Source organism: Delphinus delphis, chromosome 14, assembly GCF_949987515.2.
Source record: "Delphinus delphis chromosome 14, mDelDel1.2, whole genome shotgun sequence".
NCBI lineage: Eukaryota > Metazoa > Chordata > Mammalia > Artiodactyla > Delphinidae > Delphinus > Delphinus delphis.
This window is the reverse complement of record NC_082696.1, coordinates 75,322,399-75,346,551: the sequence shown is the minus strand read 5'-3', so window position 1 is coordinate 75,346,551 and position 24,153 is coordinate 75,322,399. Positions and strand designations below refer to the sequence as shown.

Sequence of the window (24,153 nt, the reverse complement as noted above, 5' to 3'; positions counted from 1 at the left end):
CTTGTTAAGGTGGGAGTTACATTCTCTTGCAGCTTTTTTATATCCTCACAGCTCCCTACTGAAGTTCTTTTGAAGAGTTTTCAAATATGATTACTTGGTATGCTGAGATAGTTGAATGCAACAGTCAAAAAAAAAAGGTACCTTTTATGGATAAATCCAATAAATGTATTTTATATAGGTTATTTCCTTGCACTTGAAATTTACAGTTCTATATGTTGTATCTCTAACAATTTATATGAAAAGGCCTTTTAAAAATTAAGAACACCCAAATAAGTTTAAAAACTGGTTTTATTTCATCTAGAATATTTTACCTCATAGTTATGCTTCTGGTACAAACTCACCATATTAGAAACTGAGTTTGCATTATGAGAGAACACAAGAGAATGGAGACAACTTTTCTTAATGTACAAATAATTTACCTAACCCCCAAAGAGTCCTTAATACACCCTGAAATCTACCAGATAGCTAGAAGGAAAATCTAGCTTCATACTTCCAAAGTTACAAATAGAAAATAGAATAAACTTCACTGTTATACAATGAGAGGTATTTACCTAGAGCATGCATTTAAAAAAAAAAACTATATCGTTAAAGTAATAGAATTTGACAGGCTGAATGTTAGATCATAAGCCTAAGGTACCCATTCACTAGAGAGAGAAACAATGAGAGTAGTAAACAGCAAATGTAGCAATGTCTCAATCAAGTACAAGCCAATGAAAGGAGGAAATGCTGCATACATATAACAAGGGGCTACTAGTGGCTTGAGAAACTCCAGGAAGCCTGTGTAGAGAATGTTCTCTTACCAGACTTCCCACTGAGAATGTCCCTATGGGGAAAGCAAAGGCAGGAAAGTACTGCATGTTTTAACATCTCAATGCAAGGACTGAGTATTTACGCTCCCAACTAATCCTTGATGGCGCATCAGGGGGTGACACAATTGCAATAAGATATTTTGTTAATTACCAGACAAGGACAATCTGAGGTACAGATGGACAGAAAATGTTACATTGTTCAGAAGGCTCTCATTTCCTGGAAGTTTTGTGAAAGCTTCCAAATGCCTGCACCTCCACTTTCTAATATAAATTTCAGTAACAAGGCATATAACCGCTAATCAGCAACTGTGTTGGTGTTATCATGTTGGGAAGTTTTCCTAACTCAGTCTTTCTTAAAATATGGTCAGGAGAATAGAAAGTTAATATTCCTCCATCTTCTTTGCCACCTTATGAATTTCAGTAAGATAGACACCAGCCTTTCCTCGACAAATTTTAGGAAAACCCAGCCTTTCCTCTTTAGTCCATCCTGACAACACAGAAGAAGCCTGGGAAAAGTGAAAACGGTTCCTTCTCTCTTGCCCCAATGACATCACCACAGTCTGCTCACAAGAACATAATGACAAATGGTAAATTGCAAAAGGTAACTATCCTCTCTCCTACAATTAGCAGTCTTTACATTGCTTATTGCTCTGCCATTGTGTGTCCTTGGACATAATCTTATCTGTTCAGTTCCATCTTGTAAATAAATGCAGGAAAAAAGTTAGATAAGGGATTACAACCATATAGTCCTATTGACCACGATGACCCTTTTTACATAAATACAATACAGCCTCAATGCTGATGGATTGCAAGCCTTAAGGGCTTGAGACAAAATGACCTTGAAAAGAATGGATTTTACTTAGCAGTGTTAAAAGCCACACTTCCACGTCTCAAGCGCTTTGTGTGCCTCTGAGGACTTTCCTCATCAGGTACATTGTCATTAGGTACTATATGACGTTTCATGTAAAATGATGGTATCCCTGAGAATAGTAAATATAATATTATTAACCCAATTTGAAACATTTTTAAAAGACATTTTTACCACTAGACTACTGAATATATGCTATTTTGAGGTAATATTGTTACAAGGAAGAACAAAATCTGACTACCTGTTGCCTCTGTTTCTTTTACTTTCTTTGCTTGTTGCTTTGTTGCTTTTGTTCACTAAAAGGTACTGTCTATACATAATGGCCTGCCTCAGGGAACCCTGCCCCTCTGCCTGAGTGTTAAATCAAAGTGCCTTTGTTCAGGTAAAAAACATGTTGACCCTGTCCACCTGTGAATGGCCGCAAAAAAGAAGAAATTAACACATCCCCTCCCCAAGGCTGGCCATTCCAGAAGATATCTGCAAGAATTCCTCACCTCCACCCCCTCTCTGTTCTATAAAAGAAACTGGGATCCAGACCCCGATAAGATGGCCTTTTTGAGACACTAGCCTGCCATCTTCTCGGTCTGCTATTCCTTACCTCAACACCTCATCTCCTGATTTACTGGCCTCTTATGCGGCAAGCAGAGTGAGCTTGGAGTCGGTAACAACATCACTCAAGAGACGAAGGGTTTGATTCTGTTAAATGTCAGCTTAAATTTAAATAATGTTTATACATTTGTGCAACATATGTTTCTTTTTCTGAATTTAGGGAAGTGCTAAGAACAAATGGGGTAAAATTGGTGTAGTAAATCCACATACATAGTAGCAATAAATAAAATATGAAAAGAGAAAAGCAAAAGAGCAAACAACCTTTAGAAAAAGATAAACTTCTGTAAACTGGAAAAGGAACATATACACAAAGCAGTGAGGAGAATGAAGGCAGAGGCCTGCCGAATCTCGGGTTTGCGAGAAGGTAGTAGTAGACTGAAATTTAGTTATAGATGGTCAATAGAGACCAAAAGAGTCCTTCGTCTGCCTGGAGTCTAATTTAGACTCATGACTTAAAGAAAGAAGCTAAGAACAATTGCTGCTGATGGCTCTCTGTGACTAGGGCTTGTAGGAACATGCGGGCCGTAGAGATGGGAGGATATAAACACAGCCTCATAAACAAGAAATAAACCAGGACTGACTCTGTAAATAGTTGGATCCACAATCTTCGCAAAGTAGAAAAAGCAAAATGATAGACCTATTCTAGATGCTGATCGTGTGGAACACGGTTCAGGCCAACCATTAGCCAGAAATCACGAAGGAGTAGGAAGGGAGAGAGCGATGGGGATAGAAAGGAGGAGAGAGAGAGAGAGCACGCAGAGCAAGAGAGAGAGAATCCTTTCTAATCAAAATAAGCTGCAAATAAAACTTTAGAATTGCTTGAAGAAAAATGTGCACATCAGTAAAAAAGCAAACAGAAATCCACACTAGAACATTAAATCACTGCATATGAAGTCAATTCATTCAAGTATTTGATAAACATTTTAAAGTAAATATCTTTAGGGTGCTTTAAATTATAAATTAACATACAAAAGTGATTTAAAAATTAAGAAGAAAATGTTCAACAAAGTCAGAGGAAATCTGTATGAAATAAACATAGTGAATGTTAAAAGAATCCACTAGAAATATGCTATAAAAATATAGTCATTGTAATAAACACTCTAGTAGATTGTTAGGATAACAGCCCTCAATGAATCATAACCCCCTCATTCCACACCCTTTTGAAATATGATTTCCCTGCTCCTTCTATTAAAAATTAGTGCCTTAACAGTCTCCCACTTCTTTAATCTGGCCTGGCTCTGAGGCTTGCATTGACTAACAGAATATGGCAAAAGCGACATGGTGTGACTTCCTAAGCTTGTCATTAAGGGATCTTGAACTTCTGCTTTCTCTATCACTGAATGAATCTTTCATCATGTGAAGAAGCCAGTTCTGGGCTCTAAGGGTGAGAGGCCATGTAGAGAAGAATCAGAAAGCTGCAGCCAACAGCCAACACCAACTGCCAGACACGGAATTGAGACCAACTTGAAATATCCATCCCAGTGAAGCTTCAGAAGACAAAACCATACATGAATGATCCCATACAAGATCAGCATAAGAACTGCCTGACAGAGCCGGAGCTAACTTAAACCAACAAACAGTTGTTGCTTTAAGCCCTGCAATTTGGAAGTGGTTTGTTATGCAGAAACTAAGAACTGACACAAAAACTGGCACCTACAAATCAGGTGCTGCCGTAACAAAACCCTAAAAGCTTGGCATTGGCTTTGGGACTAAGTGGTGGGTGAACCCTTTAAGACAGTGAAGCAACCATCAGTGTTAAATAGAAACACATTGAGAAACTGTTCTTTGTGGAAAGATGGGGATCAGTGATCCAAAACTACTGGCAAAACTTAAGACTTCAATAGCTGGGAAGATAGAAAGAGTTCTCCATGAACGAATCAATCTGTCCAAGGAGATATCCAGGCAGGATGTTGAAAATGACTATTGGCTTTTTGTGTCTGTCTATGATAAATATGGAATGAGAGAGACGAGCTAAAGAAAGAACCATTCATCTGACAAGTGTAATTTAGAGGAAATATAAACAACCAAGACATGCTGGATTATAAAATAAATTATGCTGGATTATAAAATAAAACCATTTCATATTTCTAGACTTTTCAGCTACGGTCTCCGAGTAAAGATCAAGTTAAGAGTGTGGCTCTAAGACCTTCAATTAAGAACACAGAGAGATTTATGGGAGTGCCCAGTAAATCCTCAGAGTTAGAGGAAAATTTCTAAGAATCTTAAAGATATTATCTCACAACAACCTCACATAGGGCTCAAAGTAATTAGAGGTCTATTTTAAAAGAATCATGGATGTGGCTTTTGGGGCATGGAGCAAATCTCAATTAGATTCATAACCAGTCCAAAATCTTTTTGAGGAAGTTATAACAGGCTCAATTATAGGGAGTAGAGTAGTTCAAAATACAAAGTAGTCTCTGGGATCCCAAATGTCTATGGTCAGGAAACAGGCCGAGAATGCCTTTCACAGAAAAATCGGGCCTTTGCTATGGTTCATTTCCTTACCCTGGAAAGGGAGGCTCTGACAAATGCATACAGTTAGATTTCAGAATTGCTATGGTCTAGGGACTGCTCTCTTCCTCATTCTATTTCTCCCCTTTTTCATTAGGTATGTCTATTGTAGTTAATCTGTCCATGTCTTACTATTATGTATGTTGGGGTATAGGTTGTAAATAATTTCTTTTTAACTTTACAAGTCTCCAGATCAAGAGTGCCTGTACTTGAAGAGTTGCAGATGGGGAGTCTCATCTATCACCTAATCTGTCACAGATAATGATGCTGTCATGTAAAATTGTGGGACTATTGGGAGGAACTAGGTATATCTTGCATATGGGAAAAACATGAGCCATTTGGTCTAGGTGGTGGGTGCTATAACAGATTGCTGCCATAATGCCCCTCCCCCAAATCACACTCATCTCGGTCCACACCCTTTTGAAATATGCCTTTGAAGCTTCTCCCATTAACAGGTAGAATCTAATTGTCTTGATTCTGGGCTGGGCTTGTTTTTGCTCTAACCGATAAACTTTGGGGAAAATCGTGCTGTGTAAATTTGTGAAGTCTATGCTTTAAGAAGGCTTGCAACTTCTGCTTTCAACCTCTTGGAATGTTTCCCTCATCACAGGAACAAGCCAAACATAATGAACTGGAGGATGAGATGTTACAAGAATGAGCAGCAAGCCACCCGTGCCAACCATCAGTACCAACTGCCTGATGGGTAAGTGAAGCCATCTTGAAACACACCCCCCAGTTGAGTTGACTGTACCTGTGTGAACAAGTCAAGACCAGATCAGAAAAAGAATCACCCAGTGGAGCCCAGGCGAAATTGAAGAATCATGAAGAAATAAATGACTGCTTTAATCTAAAGTTTGTTTGGGGGAGAAAGGGAGTGGTTATTATAAGCCATACATAACTGATACCCATAACTATTAGAAATATTAAAATCTAGCCAACACCCCAAAGAGAATTAGTGAATTAGGACATTCATTCAGAACAAAATGCAAAGTGATTAATACATTTTTTTAATATTAAAAAGGTATAAGACATAAAGAACACTTTTGAGAGAGGCTTAATTGTGACTGATAGGAGTTCTAGAAGAAGAGAATGAAGGGAATAGCAGAGCAGAAACACACAAAGAGATAATTTTGAGAACCAAGTTATGAGATTGCACTCTGAGTACTAGTGAGATAAATAAATAGACCCAAATCAGTGCACAGTATAGTGGAACTATAATACAGAAGTATAAAGAAAATGTATTTAAAAGCATCTGAAAGAAAAGACTCATTACCCATAAAAGAACAGCAAACCAACAACATATTCTTCCCACTTTCACAATAGGTGCTAAACAATAATAGATACTGAATAATATCTTCAAAGTGTAGAAGGAAAATAATTCAGTCTGGGATTTTATATCAACTAAACTGTCTTGCAAGAGTTGAAGAAAAATAAAAAAACATTTAGACACACAAATATTAAAAGTTTACCACTCACAGAATATCACCAAGTTAACAAGTAAACCATGTATTTAATTTTTTTTTTTTTCTTTTGCGGTACGCGGGCCTCTCACTGTTGTGGCCTCTCCCGTTGCGGAGCACAGGCTCCGGACGCGCAGGCTCAGCGGCCATGGCTCACGGGCCCAGCCATTCCGCAGCATGTGGGATCCTCCCAGACCAGGGCACGAACCTGTGTCCCCTGCATCGGCAGGTGGACTCTCAACCACTGCACCACCAGGGAAGCCCTGTATTTAATTTTTATATAGTTAATCTATCTAGAGGAAAACATAGATATAAGAACATCGGTGTGCACAGAAATAGATAAAACACATCACAGAATTTGATTAAAAACAAATAAAATAACTAAACTTTGCCATTTCCATGAGAATATGTTCCATGATGATTCTGCTTATCTCTAGAATGTAAGACTTAGTGCCTGGAACCTATTTAGGTTCAATAAGTATTTATTAAATAAAGAATTTAGGACCTTGTGCTTGCAAAAAGGATGAAACTATTGAAAATCTCAATTTGGCTGAAAAAAAAATTAGCTATGCATTTAAATAATTAAAAATTCTACTTAAAATAAAAATATAGGGCTTCCCTGGTGGCACAGTGGTTAAGAATCCGCCTGCCAATGCAGGGGACACGGGTTTGAGCTCTGGTCCAGGAAGATCCCACATGCCGCAGAGCAACTAAGCCCATCTGCCACAATTACTGAGCTTGCGCTCTAGAGCCCGTGAGCCACAACTGCTGAAATCCCTGCGCCTAGAGCCCGTGCTCTGCAACAAGAGAAGCCACGGCAACGAGAAGCCCGTGCATTGCAATGAAGAGTAGCCCCCACTCAAAACAACTAGAGAGAGCCCGTGCACAGCAACGAAGACCCAGCACAGCCAAAAATAAAAACAAATTAAAAAAAATATATATATATATATATATAAAACTTATACAGTCCTATAGAGAAGGCAGAAAATGAGGGAGGAAGGATGGAAAAAATGATAGTGAACAGAAACATTAAATTCAGATGGTAGAATTGAATAAAATATATCTATTATCACCATTAATGTAAATATTTTAAACTCAGCTGTTATGTGATAAAGATTATAAGATTGGAGGAAATGAACAATTCATAAGAGACAACTAAAGCAAGCATATAGAAAAGTTGCAAATAAAAGACATGAAAGATGTAACATCAATGTCACTGAAACAGAAATTACTAAGATAGCATTTAAGACTCACTAGTATTGATATAGCAGTATGTTACTGTAGCAGCCATGCATTTCTCAAGATTGCATGCTTTGCTGCAAGTAGCTCACACCTGCCCTCTTTAGTGGCTCACCTTTGGACACAAGAGCAAATTAACAGAGAATCAGAAGTGCTTGGTGTTCTACATTGTACCCCAGGGAAGCCCACAGCTAGTGTCCCACAGTTATTGGACTACAAAACTCAGTTCTTTTGCCTCAAGTCAGGATATACTCTGAAGTATAGTTTGTGCTCCAGAGTTCACCAAAGGATCAAGAAGTCTGAGATGTCACCAAAATTGTATCCTTTCTGCACGCTTTTCCCTTCCTTTTCCTGTTTCTCCCACACTCTTACCTGTCTTTTTCTGGGAGTTCTTCCTTAGTAAATCACTTGCACTTGAACCTTTGGCTCCTTATTTACATCTGTAAGAACCTATCCCAAGACAGGTATATAATATTAGTTTAAGAAATAATTAGGAATTTCACTTACGCCTATGATGTGGAAAGTTGAAAAGAGCATTGCTTCCACACTAATAACAAGAAAATGCTGGATAAACTACAAAATTATAACTTTTTTGAACCTATCAGAGAACTGAGATTCTCAGGGCAACCAATGAGCTTGGAATCCAAGGAAAGACAGGTGCCTCCACGCAGACAGGACACAAACACTGCAACATGCCTGGCAGAGCATGGGAAGAAGAGACACCAGTGCTATACAAGAGGTTAAAAGAATTTATCTATTTTTTTAAAGAACTCTCTAAGGTCCAAGTATGGGCTAGCATAAGAGCATAGGATCCCTGGGCGCCACAGACAGCAGGCATTCATACTACTTGCAGGCTGTTCGCCACAGACCTCTGCTGGAGCTCAGAGAAGGAATTCGGGCATATTTGGATAGAACAGAAACCCTCTCATGGCTGTGCAGGCCTGGATTAGGAGAACATCCACCATTAGAAAAAAGGAATAAACCCCCACTTTTAAAGCTTTCTTCTTCATGGAACAAAAGCCCTGAACTGCTGGGAAGTCGCAACACAAACCACCACTTGAGGGCACACTTGAAGATGAAGCTGGGAAAAGGTAAAAGTAAAAAATAACCTGTATCCCTGGAGTAGGAATAAGAGACTGTCCTGGGGCCAGACCATAATAGGTCTCCTATTACTGTGGGAGGGGCAGTAAACTCTCTCCCACGCAAGGTCTAATATAGGTCCATAGCAGAGTTTGCCTTCCCTAGGTAGTGAGGCAGTTTCGCTAAGAAAATTCCAACTGTGAGGCCCAGCTAGTCTAAGTTTGAAGCTGGACCAAAATAAAAGAAAACCCCTGTGCCCCTTAAAGCCAGGATCACAAACACAAAGTAGTAAGTACTAGCAGGTTATCACTGGAAAGAACAAGGACATGGAAGACCTCCTGTCAGGTGAAAGAGCAACAGAGAAGGCTAAAGCTGAGGGTGGATAAGGAATATAAAGAAAAATACAACGCGGTTTTGACCCTAAGGTACTGCTAGAAGAATGTGAAGCAGAAACATTAAATTTCTGCTTTAACAAGTTGCATTAACAACTGCAACAAAAAAAATCCCAAATCAGCTGAACTCGTGACTAGACTGACCCGAGTCTCCATACTAACAGATTAACAGCCTAGTGGAGAAGACACACACATTTCTATGTAAAACTGCTATAGCTCAGTCTGTACTGTGCTGCCCTTGATGTCCAGAATTCAATAAAAAAATAATTACAAGACACACAAAAAATGAGAGAAGACCCCACTGAGATACAGCAATTAAATGAGTTTGACTCAGAAAAGACCCCAGTGTTGCTATTAGGCAATAAATTTAAAGCAACTATGATTAATAAAGTTCTAAGCATAGTTTCCTCACCATCAAAATGAAGATTTTAAAAGTGTCTAATTCACATGGGATTTGTGCAGATTAAATGAGATAATGGTATTCAATGGATATTTAACAAAAATCCCTGATGCAGAGTAAGGATTTAGTGAACGACAGTAGCTGTGGTCACTTTTTTTTTTGCGGTACGCGGGCCTCTCACTGTTGTGGCCTCTCCCGTTGCGGAGCACAGGCTCCGGACGCGCAGGCTCAGCGGCCATGGCTCACGGGCCCAGCCGCTCCGCGGCATGTGGGATCCTCCACGGACCAGGGCACAAACCTGCGTCCCCTGCATCGGCAGGCAGACTCTCAACCACTGCGCCACCAGGGAAGCCCCAGGCTATATTTATGGTGTAAATATCATTGGCCATTTACTTGTAACCAGCAGAGATAGTATATCTAACATATGGCACCTTCATGGTTGCTGTAGTTCTTTCAAAAGTGATTTATCCATATTAAAGGTAGTGACAAATGCAACATAAAAGTAAGGCTGTGAGGTAACTTTGCATTCCTCAGCTGCCCTGCATGTGGTATCTACTATCGGAATCTTGACCGCCAATTGTACTACCCCTGAGGATTTATGGGCAGGTACTAATGTTCCCTAGCTACTTTGCTCTGGTTTCCTCATTAAGTTAGGATTAATTTTTAAAAGAAAAAATATTTAAAGAAGGCTAATCACAGAATGTTGATATCATGTAATTCATTCTTTTCATTTTGAGAGGATAACTGACCTCTGCACATCAGTGGCAAAGCTAGAATTGCACACCTAGGTCATGTGACTTGAGTCCATTCTTGTGACCACTCTGCTATGCTGTCTCTCATCATTCTCTAGCTGGTCTAACTCTGCCATTAATTGGATGACCTTGAGAAAGCCACGTAACTTCTCTGACATACTTCCTCATATGGAAAGATGGGGATAATAATAGTGCCTATCTCACAGAGTCATTGTGAGAAGTATATGAGTTAATATTTGAAAAAACTTACAACAGTGATTGCCACATTGTAAGCACTGTAAAGGTATTGGCTAAAAGAAGTTATGTTACTTTAAATACCACCCTGGGGCTATCTTATTAACACCACTTAACATCTTGATAGGAACCTTAAAAAGTGGTAATGCAAATTATAATTAAATAAAAGAATAACTGTTAGGCTGTAGCTGGAATACATTAGAACATCTACATGAGATCTCCTTGCAGTTGTGTGATCATTTGCCTGCCAGTGCTAAGTGAGCACACAGCTACTCAAATCCCTTGTGGAAGAAAACACACTCATAACTCAATGACATGAATTACGATAGCTAGCATTTACTAGGCTCTTACTAGACACATATTAATGTATTAATTTGAACTGCCAGAATAACCCTATGGAATACATACTACTATTATCCCCATTTACAGATTAGGGAACTGAGGAACAGAGAAATAACTTACGTACTGTGAACACACAGCTAATAACTGGTAGAGCTGAGACAGGAGAATCAGTCACGTCCCGAGCACTTCCCAATTCAGCCAGTCCTCCACACTTCCCTTACCCCCGAGAGCTAGGATCCTACAGAATAATAAAAATAAAGAGTATATATGAAAAAAATATATATATATAGTTTCTAAAATGTAGTTTTCTCACTGTCTGGTGGTAACAAACTATGAATGGACAGTTCTACTGGAAGTGATCATGTTCTGAAAGTAACTGAACTTTAGTTCTTCCTCGACTTTAGTGAAAAGACTGAGGTTGCTAGTGACATTGATGTTTCCCCTGGGTATAAGAGAGCTGAGGATGAACACAGAAAGATAAAGAAGTGGGTGTGTAATCTGCAAAAAGTAAAACATCTTATGAAAGTATTAGTCAGTCTTACTGAGACAGGCTGGGATTTTCACTATGATCACTGGTCCCCCATGCATTTTAACATGTAGCCAAGAGTTCACACTCTCCTTGCCACCCAACCACTTCTAAATCCTTCTGCTTCCAGAGTAAGAACTTCATGTTCTGAGAGTAAAGAAGAAACTCCTGAGAGCTCCTAGATCTGGAATCTAGAACATAATTTTCTAGATCAATGACTTGCACGTGATTGCAAGCCACAGGGACGCTGAGTGTGTTTGTAGAACTGAGTTGAATGGACTTCTCCAACAATCCAGGCTATGTCTACCCAGGGAGAGTTTGTGGCCCACATGTTCTTTAAAGTTGAGCAGAATTGATCATGGAGACATAACTCCATTCTATTTTCAGGAGTCAGATATAAAGGATGTGGAGAGAATTTTGTTGTTTTCCCTGATACATATGCTGTTACGCTGGTAACAACAACAACAAAAATGGGGCTTTGGCAAGAACTTCAGGGAGAAATGGTGAGATGGAAAGATGCCAGGATAGGCAGAGTTCAATACACTGCTGGTGAGCAAACCTTGGGATGCCATCTCCATAGTGAGAATAGAAGCATGCTTGAGTTGGAGATTCATCTGCTTACCCCAGATGATTAAAGAGTAATTTCTCTAGTTGGTGAGGGAAATGAGGTAAGAAGGCAGGGAATGCAAGTAGAAAACAGACCCTTAAGCTACCAGGACACTGCCCGCCAGCCTTTGCATGGACAAATGAAAAGCAGAGGCCTGGACATTGTCTTTTTCAGCACACTGACTCAACGAGTAACTCTTTCCAGCTCATAATATGCTAGGCATTGCTGATACATTGCTCAACTAGAAAGATAGTTTCCTGACCCAAGGAGCTGATAGAGTAGAAGGGAATAATTGCACAATTGATTATAATTGTGATGAGTGTACAAAGAAGTATAGATCATTTTAGGAGCCCATCATGGGAAACCAAACCTTGCTTAGTCAAACAAAACACAAAGGCATTTAAGCTGAGGCCTCAGGGATGGGTAGACTTCAGCCTTGCCATGTGGGGATGACAGGGACAAGCTGAGAGAACATCAGCTAGAGAAAAAAGAGACACAGCCTTGCTGGCTCCCTCATAAGGCTGAATTTATGCTTTAACATGTTCATCTATCTTCTCCCATTCAGAACCAGGTAAGGATTGAGGAAAGCAGAAGGATGTGATTAGCTAATATGCTTCCTTTGCTTTTTATGCACTGCCAAAACACGAACTCTTTGTGTTTGATACCTTATTTAATCCAAGCAGCAGCCCTATAATGAAAAGGCTATCTTTCCATTTTCCACACGAGGAAACAAAAGAGCAAAGAGTGTATACTGCATAAAAATGATAAAGCCAGGAATTCAAACACAGGTCTCCCTGCCACACACCCTAAAATGAACTTTCCACAACACCTTTCCACATACGTTAGAGGGAAACAGAAACAAAAAAGTAGTACTCAGTAAAAGCAGAAGAAATTATCCTGTGGAAGAGGAATGAGGAGAGGAATGCTCCTTTCTGCCTATTTATAACCTGTCTGCATCCTCAAAAGAACACTGCCAAAGTGTCTATCTGCTGTGAGTGAACAATTCGTAGGGGTTCTTAGATATCAATACCAGGAGGAACCACTGGGAAGCCCATTACAGATGACCAAGATTTGTTCGGAGCCTAACTCTTCTGTTCCCTGGTAAGGTATCTGTCAATTCAAAACCCAATGGACTTCATTTTCAGCTGAAAGGACATTTTTCCAAGGTGAAATTAAAGGTGATCCTAACTTTTTCTTCAGTCATGTTTTATCATTGCCTCAACAGCCATTTTGTATAAGACAATTTTCTTTTCTTCAGGCCCAAAGTTGTTTTTATATTTGCAAAAAATAAAAGAATATTGTAGGGGAAAAATTTTCACAAAGATCAAAGTAATTCAAGTACAGTACAAGAATATACCACTAAATTTCAGTGAAAAGAAAGCTTCAACATTCACTCAAAAATATCATCAGATAGTCACACTGTCAGAAGACTTAACTTCTGTAATATCACTCAGGAACACAGGACTGATCATTCTCAGAATGTACTTTTCAAAGAAAAGAAGCCACAAATCCATTCACTTGTTAAGTGTTGTCAACTCTGTGTTTTAAAACCCATTTCAATCACACAAGAATAAGGCACTTTCCGCACTTTTTTTTTTTTTTTTTTTTTTTTTTTTGCGGTATGCGGGCCTCTCACTGTTGTGGCCTCTCCCGTTGCGGAGCACAGGCTCCGGACGCGCAGGCCCAGTGGCCATGGCTCACGGGCCCAGCTGCTCTGCGGCATGTGGGATCCTCCTGGACCGGGGCATGAACCCATGTCCCCTGCATTGGCAGGCGAACTCTCAACCACTGCGCCACCAGGGAAGCCCCAGTTTCTGCATCTTTTAGTGAGTCAAAAGAAAGACAAAAATCAGTACATATTTTTCAGATCAAAAATGTATGTCTTCAATTCTGAGAGAAGACAGAAATAAATTTTTTTAACAGCAATAGTGGCATTAAACTTTAACACCGATTTTTCATTTTTTCAGTGACCATTTTTTTCTTATATAGCATATAAAATGTTTAGAGTTTATTTCCCCTTTTATTAAGACTTTATAATAAGCTGCCAGGACCTGAGTTCCAAACTCTTCAGAAATTACTGATAGGTTAATTGGTTTTCTAAAATTCTCTTAAAAATATAAATTTCACTTAATTGCCACATATGGCCTTTCCATTAAATATTAATGACTCTTCAGCAAGTAGGGTCTATAAATAAAACCAGATTTCAAAAGCCCTCTATAATAGGAGAATGAAAGTTTGGTAGATTTTACTTACCTGCCACAACTAAAAAAATCAATACATAGTTGAGGAAATATTATTTTGCTTGGTGAGTGTAGATAAACAAGACATAAGTGCATGTGTGCAGTCAGTGCTAAGAAATAGCGCAAAGAAGAGGAGAAACAAGGTCAGACAATTCTGTCCCTAGTTCAGAAACTGGGAAAAGACCAATACTTGTAGCTAGATTGGAAGACTTTTATTGAGGGAGAGAAAAGGACAGGAGCTAAAGTAACTAATCCCCTCACTTGACTGAGGCAGAAATGGAAGGAATGGAGGACCATGTTTACACAACTAAGCAGATCAACATAAAACGTCTAGCACAAGAGACCTTCAAGATGGCAGAGGAGTAAGATGTGGAGATCACCTTCCTCCCCACAAATACATCAGAAATAGATCTACATGTGGAACAACTCCTACAGAACACCTACTGAACGCTGGCAGAAGACCTCAGACCTCCCAAAAGGCAAGAAACTCCCCACGTACCTAGATAGGTCAAAAGAAAAACAAAAAAGACAAAAGAATAGGGGCATTTCCTGCACCTCTGGGAGGGAGCCGTGAAGGAGGAAAGGTTTCCACACACTAGGAAGCCCCTTCACTGGTGGAGACGGGGGGGAAGCTTCGGAGCCATGGAGGAGAGCGCAGCCACAGGGGTGCGGAGGGCAAAGTGGAGATATTCCCGCACAGAGGATCGGTGCCAACCGGCACTCACCAGCCCGAGAGGCTTGTCTGCTCACCCGCCGGGGCAGGCGGGGCTGGGAGCTGAGGCTCAGGCTTCAGAGGTCAGATCCCAGGGAGAGGACTGGGGGTTGGCTGTGTGAACACAGCCTGAAGGGGTTAGTGCACCACGGCTAGCCGGGAGGGAGTCCGGGAAAAAGTCTTGACCTGCTATGAGGCAAGAGACCATTGTTTCAAGGTGTGTGAGGAGAGGGAATTCAGAGCACCGCCTGAACGAGCGCCAGAGACGGGCACGAGCCGCAGCTATCGCTGCGTACCCCAAAGATGGGCATGAAACGCTAAGGCTGCTGCTGCACCACCAAGAAGCCTGTGTGCGAGCACAGGTCACTCTCTACACCCCGCTTCCGGGGAGCCTGTGCAGCCTGCCACTGACAGGGTCCCGTGATCCAGGGACAACTTCCCCGGGAGAACACACGGCGCGCCTCCAGCTGTTGCAACATCACATTGGCCTCTGTGGCCGCAGGCTCACCCTGCATCCCATACCACTCTCTCCCCCGGCCTGAGTGAGCCAGAGCCCCCTAAAGCTGCTACTTTAACCCCGTCCTGTCGGGATGGAGAACAGACTCCCTCACAAGTGACCTACACAAAGGTGTAGGTGACCTACACAAAGTGACAGGGTGACCTACACAAAGAGGCAGGGCCAAATCCAAAGCTGAACTCCATGAGCTGTGTGAACAGAGAAAGGGAAATTACTCCCAGGAGCCTCAGGAACAGTGGATTAAATCTCCACAATCAACTTGATGTACCCTGCATCTGTGGAATACCTGAATAGACAACGAATCATCCCAAAATTGAGGCAGTGGACTTTCGGAGCAACTGTAGACTTGGGGTTTGCTGTCTGCATTGAATTTGTTTCTGGTTTTATGTTTTTCTTAGTTTAGCATTTAGAGCTAATTATCATAGGTAGATTTGTTTACTGATTTTCTTGCTCTCTTCCTTTTTTGTATATATATAGATATATGTATTTTTTCCTTTTTCTTTTTGTGAGTGTATATGTGTATGCTTCTTTGCGTGATTTTGTCTGTATAGATTTGATTTTTATCATTTGTCCTAGGGTCCTGTTTGTCCACATTTTCATTTTTTTTAGTATCGTTTTTAGCACTTGTTCTCATGGGTGGAGTTGTTTATTCGTTTGGTTGCTCTCTTCTTTCTTTCTTTCTTTAATGACTTTTTAATAACATATTTTTTATCTTAATAACTTTATTTTATTTTATTATTTTTTTCTTCTTTCTTTTTTCTCCCTTTTCTTTTGAGCCATGTGGCTGAAAAGGTCTTGATACCCTGGCTGAGTATCTGTGCCTCTGAGGTGCCTCTGAGGGTGGGAGAGACAAGTTCAGGACATTGGTCTACCAGAGACCTCCCAGTTCCATGTAATATCAAATGTCAAAATCTTCCCAGAGATCTCCATCTCAACGTTAAGACGCACTCCACTCAACGACCAGCAAGCTACAGTGCTGGACACCGTAGGCCAAACAATTAGTAAGACAGGGACACACCACCACCCATTAGCACAGAGGCTGCATAAAATCATAGTAAGTTCACAGACACCCCAAAACACACCACTGGACGTGGTCCTGCCCACCAGTAAGACAAGATCCAGCCTCATCAACCAGAACATAGGAACAAGTCCCCTCCACCAGGAACCCTACACAACCAACTGAACCAACCTTAGCCACTGGGGGCAGACACCAAAAACAACAGGAACTATGAACCTGCAGGCTGTGAAAAGGACACTGCAAACACAGTAAGTTAAGCTAAATGAGAAGACAGAGAAACACACAGCAGATGAAGGAGCAAGGTAAAAACCCACCAGACCAAAAAATGGAGAGGAAATAGGCAGTCTACCTGAAAAAAGAATTCAGAATAATGATAGTAAACATGATCCAAAATCTTGGAATAGAAAGGAGAAAATACAAGAAAAGTTTAACAAGGACCAAGAAGAACTAAAGAGCAAATAATGATGAACAACACAATATATTAAATTTAAAATTCTCTAGAAGGAATCATTAGCAGAATAACTAAGGCAGAAGAACAGATAAGTGACCTGGAAGATAAAAGAGTGGAAATAACTACTGCAGAGCAGAATAAAGAAAAAAGAGTAAAGAAGTGAGGACAGTCTCAGAGACCTATGGGACAACATTAAATGCACCAATATTTGAATTAAAGGGGTCCCAGAAAAGAAGAGAAAAAGAAAAGGACTGAGAAAATATTTGCAGAGGTTATAGTTGAAAACTTCCCTAATATGGGAAAGGAAATAGTAGGTCAAGTCCAGGAAGCACAGAGGTTCCCATACAGGATAAATCCAAGGAGAAACATGCCAAGACACATACTAATCAAACTATCACAAATTATATACAAAGAAAATATTAAAAGAAGTTAGGGAAAAACAACAAATAACATACAAGGGAATCCCCATAATGTTAACAGCTGATCTTTCAGAGAAACACTGCAAGCAGGAAGGGAGTGGCAGGACATATTTAAAGTGATGAAAGGGAAAAACCTACAACCAAGATTACTCTAACCAAAAGGATCTCATTCAGATTCAATGGAGAAATTAAAACCCTTACAGACAAGCAAAAGCTAAGAGAATTCAGCACCACCAAAAGAGCTTTACAACAAATGCTAAAGGAACTTCTCTTGGCAGGAAACACAAGAGAAGGAAAAGACCTACAATAACAAACCCATAACAATTAAGAAAATGGGAATAGGAACTTACATACATATCGATAATTACCTTAAATGTAAATGGACTAAGTGCTCCCACCAAAAGACACAGATTGGCTGAATGGATACAAAAACAAGACCTGTATATATGCTGTCCACAAGAGACCCATTTCAGACCTAGGGACACATACAGACTGAAAGTGAGGGGATGGAAAAAGACTTTCCAGGCAAATGGAAATCAAAAGAAAGCTGGAGTAGCATTCCTCATCTCAGACAAAATAGACTTTAAAATAAAGACTATTACAAGGGACACAGTAGGACACTACAGAATGATCAAGGGATCAATCCAAGAAGACGATATAACAATTGTAAATATTTATGCACCCAACATAAGAGCACCTCAATACATAAGGCAAATGTTAACAGCGATAATAGGGGAAATCGACAGTAACACAGCATAGTAGGGGACTTTAAACACCCCATTTTCACCAAGGACTCATCAACCAAAATGAAAATAAATAAGGAATCACAAGCTTTAAATGATATATTACAGAAGGTGGACTTAATTGATATTTATAGGACATTCCATCCAAAAACAACAGAATACACTTTCTTCTCAAGTGCTCATGGAACATTCTCCAGGAGAGATCATATCTTGGGTCACAAATCAAGCCTTCGTAAATTAAAGAAAATTGAAATTGTATCAATTATCTTTTCTGACCACAACACTATGAGAATACATATCAATTACAGGAATAAAAATCTGTAAAAAATACAGACACAAGGAGGCTGAGCAATACACTACTAAATAACCAAGAGATCACTGAAAAAATCAAAGAGGAAATCAAAAATACCTACAAACAAATGACAATGAAAACACAACGACCCAAAACCTATGGGATGCAGCAAAAGCAGTTCTAAGAGGGAAGTTTATAGCAATCCTACATCAAGAAACAAGAAACATCTCAAAAAAACAACCTAACATTACACCTAAAGCAATTAGAGAAAGAAGAACAAAAAAACCCAAAGTCAGCAGAAGGAAAGAAATCATAAAGATCAGATCAGAAATAAATGAAAAAGAAATGAAGGAAACAATAGCAAAGACCAATAAAACTAAAAGGTGGATCTTTGAGGAGATAAACAAAATTTGTAAACCATTAGCCAGACTCATCAAGAAAAAAAAGGAGAAGACTCAAATCAATAGAATTAGAAATGAAAAAGGAGAAGTAACAACTGACACTGCAGGAGTACAAAGGTTCCTGAGAGATTACTACAGGCAACCATATGCCAATAAAAAAAATGCCATCCTGGAAGAAATGGACAAATTCTTAGAAAAGCACAACCTTCTGTGACTGAACCAGGAATAGAAAATATAAACAGACCAATCACAAGCACTGAGATGGAGACTGTGATTAAAAGTCTTCCAACAAACAAATGCCCAAGACCAAATGGCTTCAAAGATGAATTCTATCAAACATTTAGAGAAGAGCTGACACCTATCCTTCTCAAAATCTTCCAAAACACGGCAGAGAGAGGGACACACCCAAACTCATTCTGTGAGGCCACCATCACCCTGATACCAAAACCAGACAAAGATGTCACAGAGAAAGAAAACTACAGGTCAATATCACTGATGAACATATATGCAAAAATCCTCAACAAAATAGTAGCAAACAGAACCCAACAGCACATTTAAAGGATCATACACCATGATCAAGTGGGGTTTATCCCAGGAATGAAAGGTTTCTTCAATATACACAAATCAATCAATGTGATAAACCATATTAACATACTGAAGGAGAAAAAACATATGATCATCTCAATAGATGCAGAAAAAGCTTTCAACAAAATTCAACAACCATTTATGATAAAAACCCTCCAGAAAGTAGGCATAGAGGGAACTTGCCTCAACATAATAAAGGCCATATATGGCAAACCCACAGCCAACATCGTTCTCAGTGGTGAAAAACTGAGTCATATATCAGGAGCAAGACAGGTTGTCCACTCTTACCATTATTATTCAACATAGTTTTGGAAGTTTAGCCACAGCAATCAGAGAAGAAAAAGAAATAAAACAATCCGAATCGGAAAAGAAGAAGTAAAGCTGTCACTGTTTGCAGATGACATGATACTATACATAGAGAATCCTAAAGATGCTACCAGAAAACTACTAGAACTAGTTATTGAATTCGGTAAAGTAGCAGGATACAAAATTAATGCACAGAAATCTCTTGCATTCCTATACACTAATGATGAAAAATCTGAAAGAGAAATTAAGGAAACACTCCCTGTTACCACTGCAACACAAATAATAAAATACCTAGGAATAAACCTACCTACAGAGACAAAAGACCTGTATGCAGAAAACTATAAGACACTGATGAAAGAAATTTAAAATGATACAAACAGATGGAGAGATATACCATGTTCTTGGATTGGAAGAATCAACATTGTGAAAATGACTATACTACCCAAAGCAATCGACAGATTCAGTGCAATCCCTATCAAACTACCAATGGCATTTTTCACTGAACTAGAACTAAAAATTTCACAATTTGTATGGAAGCATAGAAGACTACGAATAGCTAAATCAATCTTGAGAAAGAGAAATGGAGATGGAGGAATCAGACTGCTGGACTTCAGACTATACTACAAAGCTACAGTAATCAAGACAGTATGGTACTGGCACATAAACAGAAATATTAATCAATGGAACAGGATAGAAAGCACATAGATAAACCCAGGTACATATGGTCATCTTATCTTTGATAAAGGCAAGAATATACAATGGAGAAAACACGGCCTCTTCAATAAGTGGTGCTGGAAAAACTGGACAGCTACATGTAAAAGAATGCAGTTAGAACACTCCCTAACACCATACACAGAAATAAACTCAAAATGGATTAAAGACCTAAATGTAAGACCAGACACTATAAAACTCTTAGAGTAAAACATAGGCAGAACACCCTATGACATAAATCACAGCAAGATCCTTTTTGACCCACCTCCTAGAGAAATGGAAATAAAAACAAAAATAAACTAATGGCAACTAGTGAAACTTAAAAGCTAGGAAAAGAAACCATAAACAAGGGAAAAAGACAACCCTCAGAGTGGGAGAAAATATTTGCAAATGAAGCAGCTGACAAAAGATTAATCTCCAATCTTTACAAGCAGGTCATGCAGCTCAAAATCAGAAAAACAAACAACCCAATCCAAAAATGGACAGAAGACTAAATAGACATTTCTCCAAAGAAGATATACAGATTGCCAACAAACACATGAAAGGATGCTCAACATCACTAATCATTAGGAAACACAAATCGAAACTACAATGAGGTATCACCTCACACGAGTCAGAATAGCCATCAAAAAAATCTACAAACAATAAATGCTGGAGAGGGTGTGGAGAAAAGGGAACTCTCTTGCACTGTTGGTGGGAATGTAAATTGATACAGCCACTATGGAGAACAGTGTGGAGGTTCTTTAAAAAACTAAAAATAGAACTACCTTATGACCCAGCAATCCCACTACTGGGCATATACCCTGAGAAAACCGTAATTCAAAAAAAGTCATGTATCACAGTGTTCATTGCAACTCTATTTACAATAGACAGGACATGGAAGCATCCTAAATGTCCATCGACAGATGAATGGATAAAGAAGTTGTGGCACATATATACGATGGAGTATTACTTAGCCATAAAAAGAAATGAAATTGAGTTATTTGTAGTGAGGTGGATGGACCTAGAGTGTCCTACAGAGTGAAGAAAGCCAGAAAGAGAAAAACAAATACCATATGAAAACACATATATATGGAATCAAAAAAAAAAAAAAAAAGGTTCTGAAGAACCTAGGGGCAGGACAGGAATAAAGACTCAGACATAGAGAATGGCCTTGAGGACACAGGGAGGTGGAAGGGTAAGCCTGGATGAAGTGAGAGAGTGGCATGGACACACATATAGTAACAAATGTAAAATAGATAGCTAGTGGGAAGCAGCCGCATAGCACAGGGAGATCAGCTTGGTGCTTTGTGACCACCTAGAGGGGTGGGATGGGGGGTGGGATAGGGAGGGTGGGAGGGAGACACAATAGCGAGGAGATACGGGGATATATGTATATGTATAGCTGATTCACTTTGTTATAAAGCAGAAACTAACACACCATTGTAAAGCAATTATACCCCAATAAAGGTGTTAAAAAAATTAAAGTAACAGATATATCGCCTAGGAATGGTTCTGGAAGAGTAAAAGAGAACTTCTTAGAACAAAGAGGTGTCAAACACAAAAATATTAACATTTGCTTATTAGAGAAGAACTTCCAGGTTTAAGATGGCATTGAAAATTTTCACTACTACCTTTCCTAAGTTAAATCATACCAAAACAAAAAGAAGAATAAGAAACAGACAGATAAGACAATTTAACAGACCTAGGAGACAAAACAATAAATAGAATAAGATAAAGACAAACTTCATCTTTGTCAAATCCAGGAGGCATATGTAATCGTGTAATAGAGGCTTTGAGAAAAGGATGCCAATTACAGTGAGGAAAACACAGGAGTATAAAATCATCCAGGTACTGTTCTCTGGCAGCTGCAGATCTCAAACAGCAGATTCCAAAGTTTAGACCACCTTAGGTGCAAAATCAACAGGAAGAAGGATATAGTAAAGATTGAAGCAGACATTAATATACTAGAATAAAGAACACTAGCAAAACTAATGAATAAGCTTAAGAATATGTGTATTGATTAGAAACAAAATAGACAAAATACTGTTAATTTAGTCATAGAAATAAGGAGGAAAATACGTACACAAAATAAGAAATGACAACAGGTAAATAATGACAGACATAAAGAAAATTAGAAGAATAATTTGAGTTTACATTGCTCACATCTATGCAAATGAGATTTAAAACATACATAAAAATAATGATTTCCAAGAAAAATACAAAATACCGCAATCATTCACAGAAGATATCAGAAACTCTAAATTATTTAATTAACATGGAAAAGAAAGAACTTTGTCAGGGAACTACCCTACAAAAGCCTTTACATAGAGACTAGAATATTTTGCAACATAATTCAGAAAAAAAGTGAGGATTTGACAACTCAGATGATCTCTGAATTGCTCCAGTGGAAAGAAATGAAGGGAAGAATCCACCAGAGATAATTGTGTTTGATATGGAGAAATCATTCCTATTCATTAAGGAGCCAGGCAATGGTGGCCACTATCACCAAAATGTTTGAACATTGCTTTCAAGGAACTAGCAAGTAAAATTAGACAAAATGGGAAATAAGAGTTATGAAATTTGGAAAGAAGAAAATAGAAGTCACCATCGTCTGAAATTGATATTAAATATGATTCAAGAGCATCAACTGAAAACTACTATGAAAAATTCTGTAAAGTCACAAAAGTAATATACACAATATAGTCTTCTCATAGTCATCAAGAGCCAGATAAAAGTATACTGTAGAAGAAAATACCCCCAAACAATAATAACAATACAGCCAAAAAAGGGAAAATTCCTAGAAATAAATGTGTATAATCTCTATGAAGAAAACCTTAAACTCTACTAAGCGACTTAAAGAAGCCTGGAATAAATAGGAAGATATACCTTGTCTCTCTATATGACTGACTCTTTAATTTCCTATAAATATCAGTTATCCCTAAATTAATCTATACATTTAATATGAATACAATAATATTATGATGGGATGCTTTTTAGAAGTAAACAAGCTCATCTGAAATTTCACTTGGAAAAATTGCATGGGAAAAATCATGCGAATTCAATTTTTAAAATATTTATTTATTTATTTATTTGCCTGTGCTGTGTCCTAGTTGCTGCCTGTGGGATCTTTTATTTGTGGCATTTGGGATATTTTGGTTGTGGCCTGTGGGATCTTTAGCTGTGGCACGTGGGATCTTTAGATGTGGCATGTGGGATCTAGTTCCCTGACCAGGGATCGAACCCAGGCCCCCTGCATTGGGAGCATGGAGTTTAAGTCACTGGACCACGAGGGAAGTCCCTGAAAATTAACAAGGAGTTAGTCTTCTGAGATTGAAAAAATATTTTCTAAAGTTGCAGCATAAAATAAAATTAAAGGTAGTTCTGATACCTAAATGGGCAGGCAAATAATGGAACAAATCAGACGGTATGCTGGTGAGCTGGGTCTTTGATCAGATATCCCCAAGCTCCCACACTTGCATTTCTCTTAGGCGAAAGGCATAGAACTACAGTTCCCAGCTCCTGTGTCATTAGTCTTGTGGATGTGTGCATCCAACAAAAGGCACTGGCAGAGCTTGGCAGGGAGGAAGAGGAAAAATCCAGGATATATTTTAGGTGCCATCTTTCTCCATGGCTCCTGATTCTGCAGGACAGCCACTACCTCCATGATCTTGGTTCTCACTGGGCATCCCTTGATGGCTATCTCTCAATGGAAGCAATGACTCCTGGGCTCTGATTATTAACTTTTTGCTTTATGACTATGGCAGTAGGAGTTGTATCAGCTTCCTGCTGTTGCTAATCTCTGGATTGCCTCACTGTCCCCTATTTGGTACCCCTATTTCCCTAACCTGTGTAATGAATTCTCAGTACTCACTATAATACCTACCTAGAGTGACTTCTATTTCCCTGCCTAGACCCCAGCTGTTCCTGCTGGCAAAGTATATCAGCAG

The 24,153-nt window shown here is 39.1% G+C and overlaps 1 long non-coding RNA gene across 3 annotated transcripts in view; it reads right to left on the bottom strand.

The window, feature by feature from the left end:
* The window catches only part of LOC132437096 (uncharacterized), a 459,886-nt gene that overhangs the window by 68,695 nt on the left and 367,038 nt on the right, over positions 1–24,153 (bottom strand). For 2 of the 3 annotated variants that reach the window (XR_009521959.1, XR_009521958.1), the window contains exon 5: positions 10,821–10,934. The exons of the other annotated variant lie outside the window; for it this stretch is intronic. This is a non-coding gene — a long non-coding RNA (uncharacterized lncRNA). The remainder of the gene's footprint in view (positions 1–10,820; positions 10,935–24,153) is intronic. 3 annotated transcript variants of the gene reach the window in all.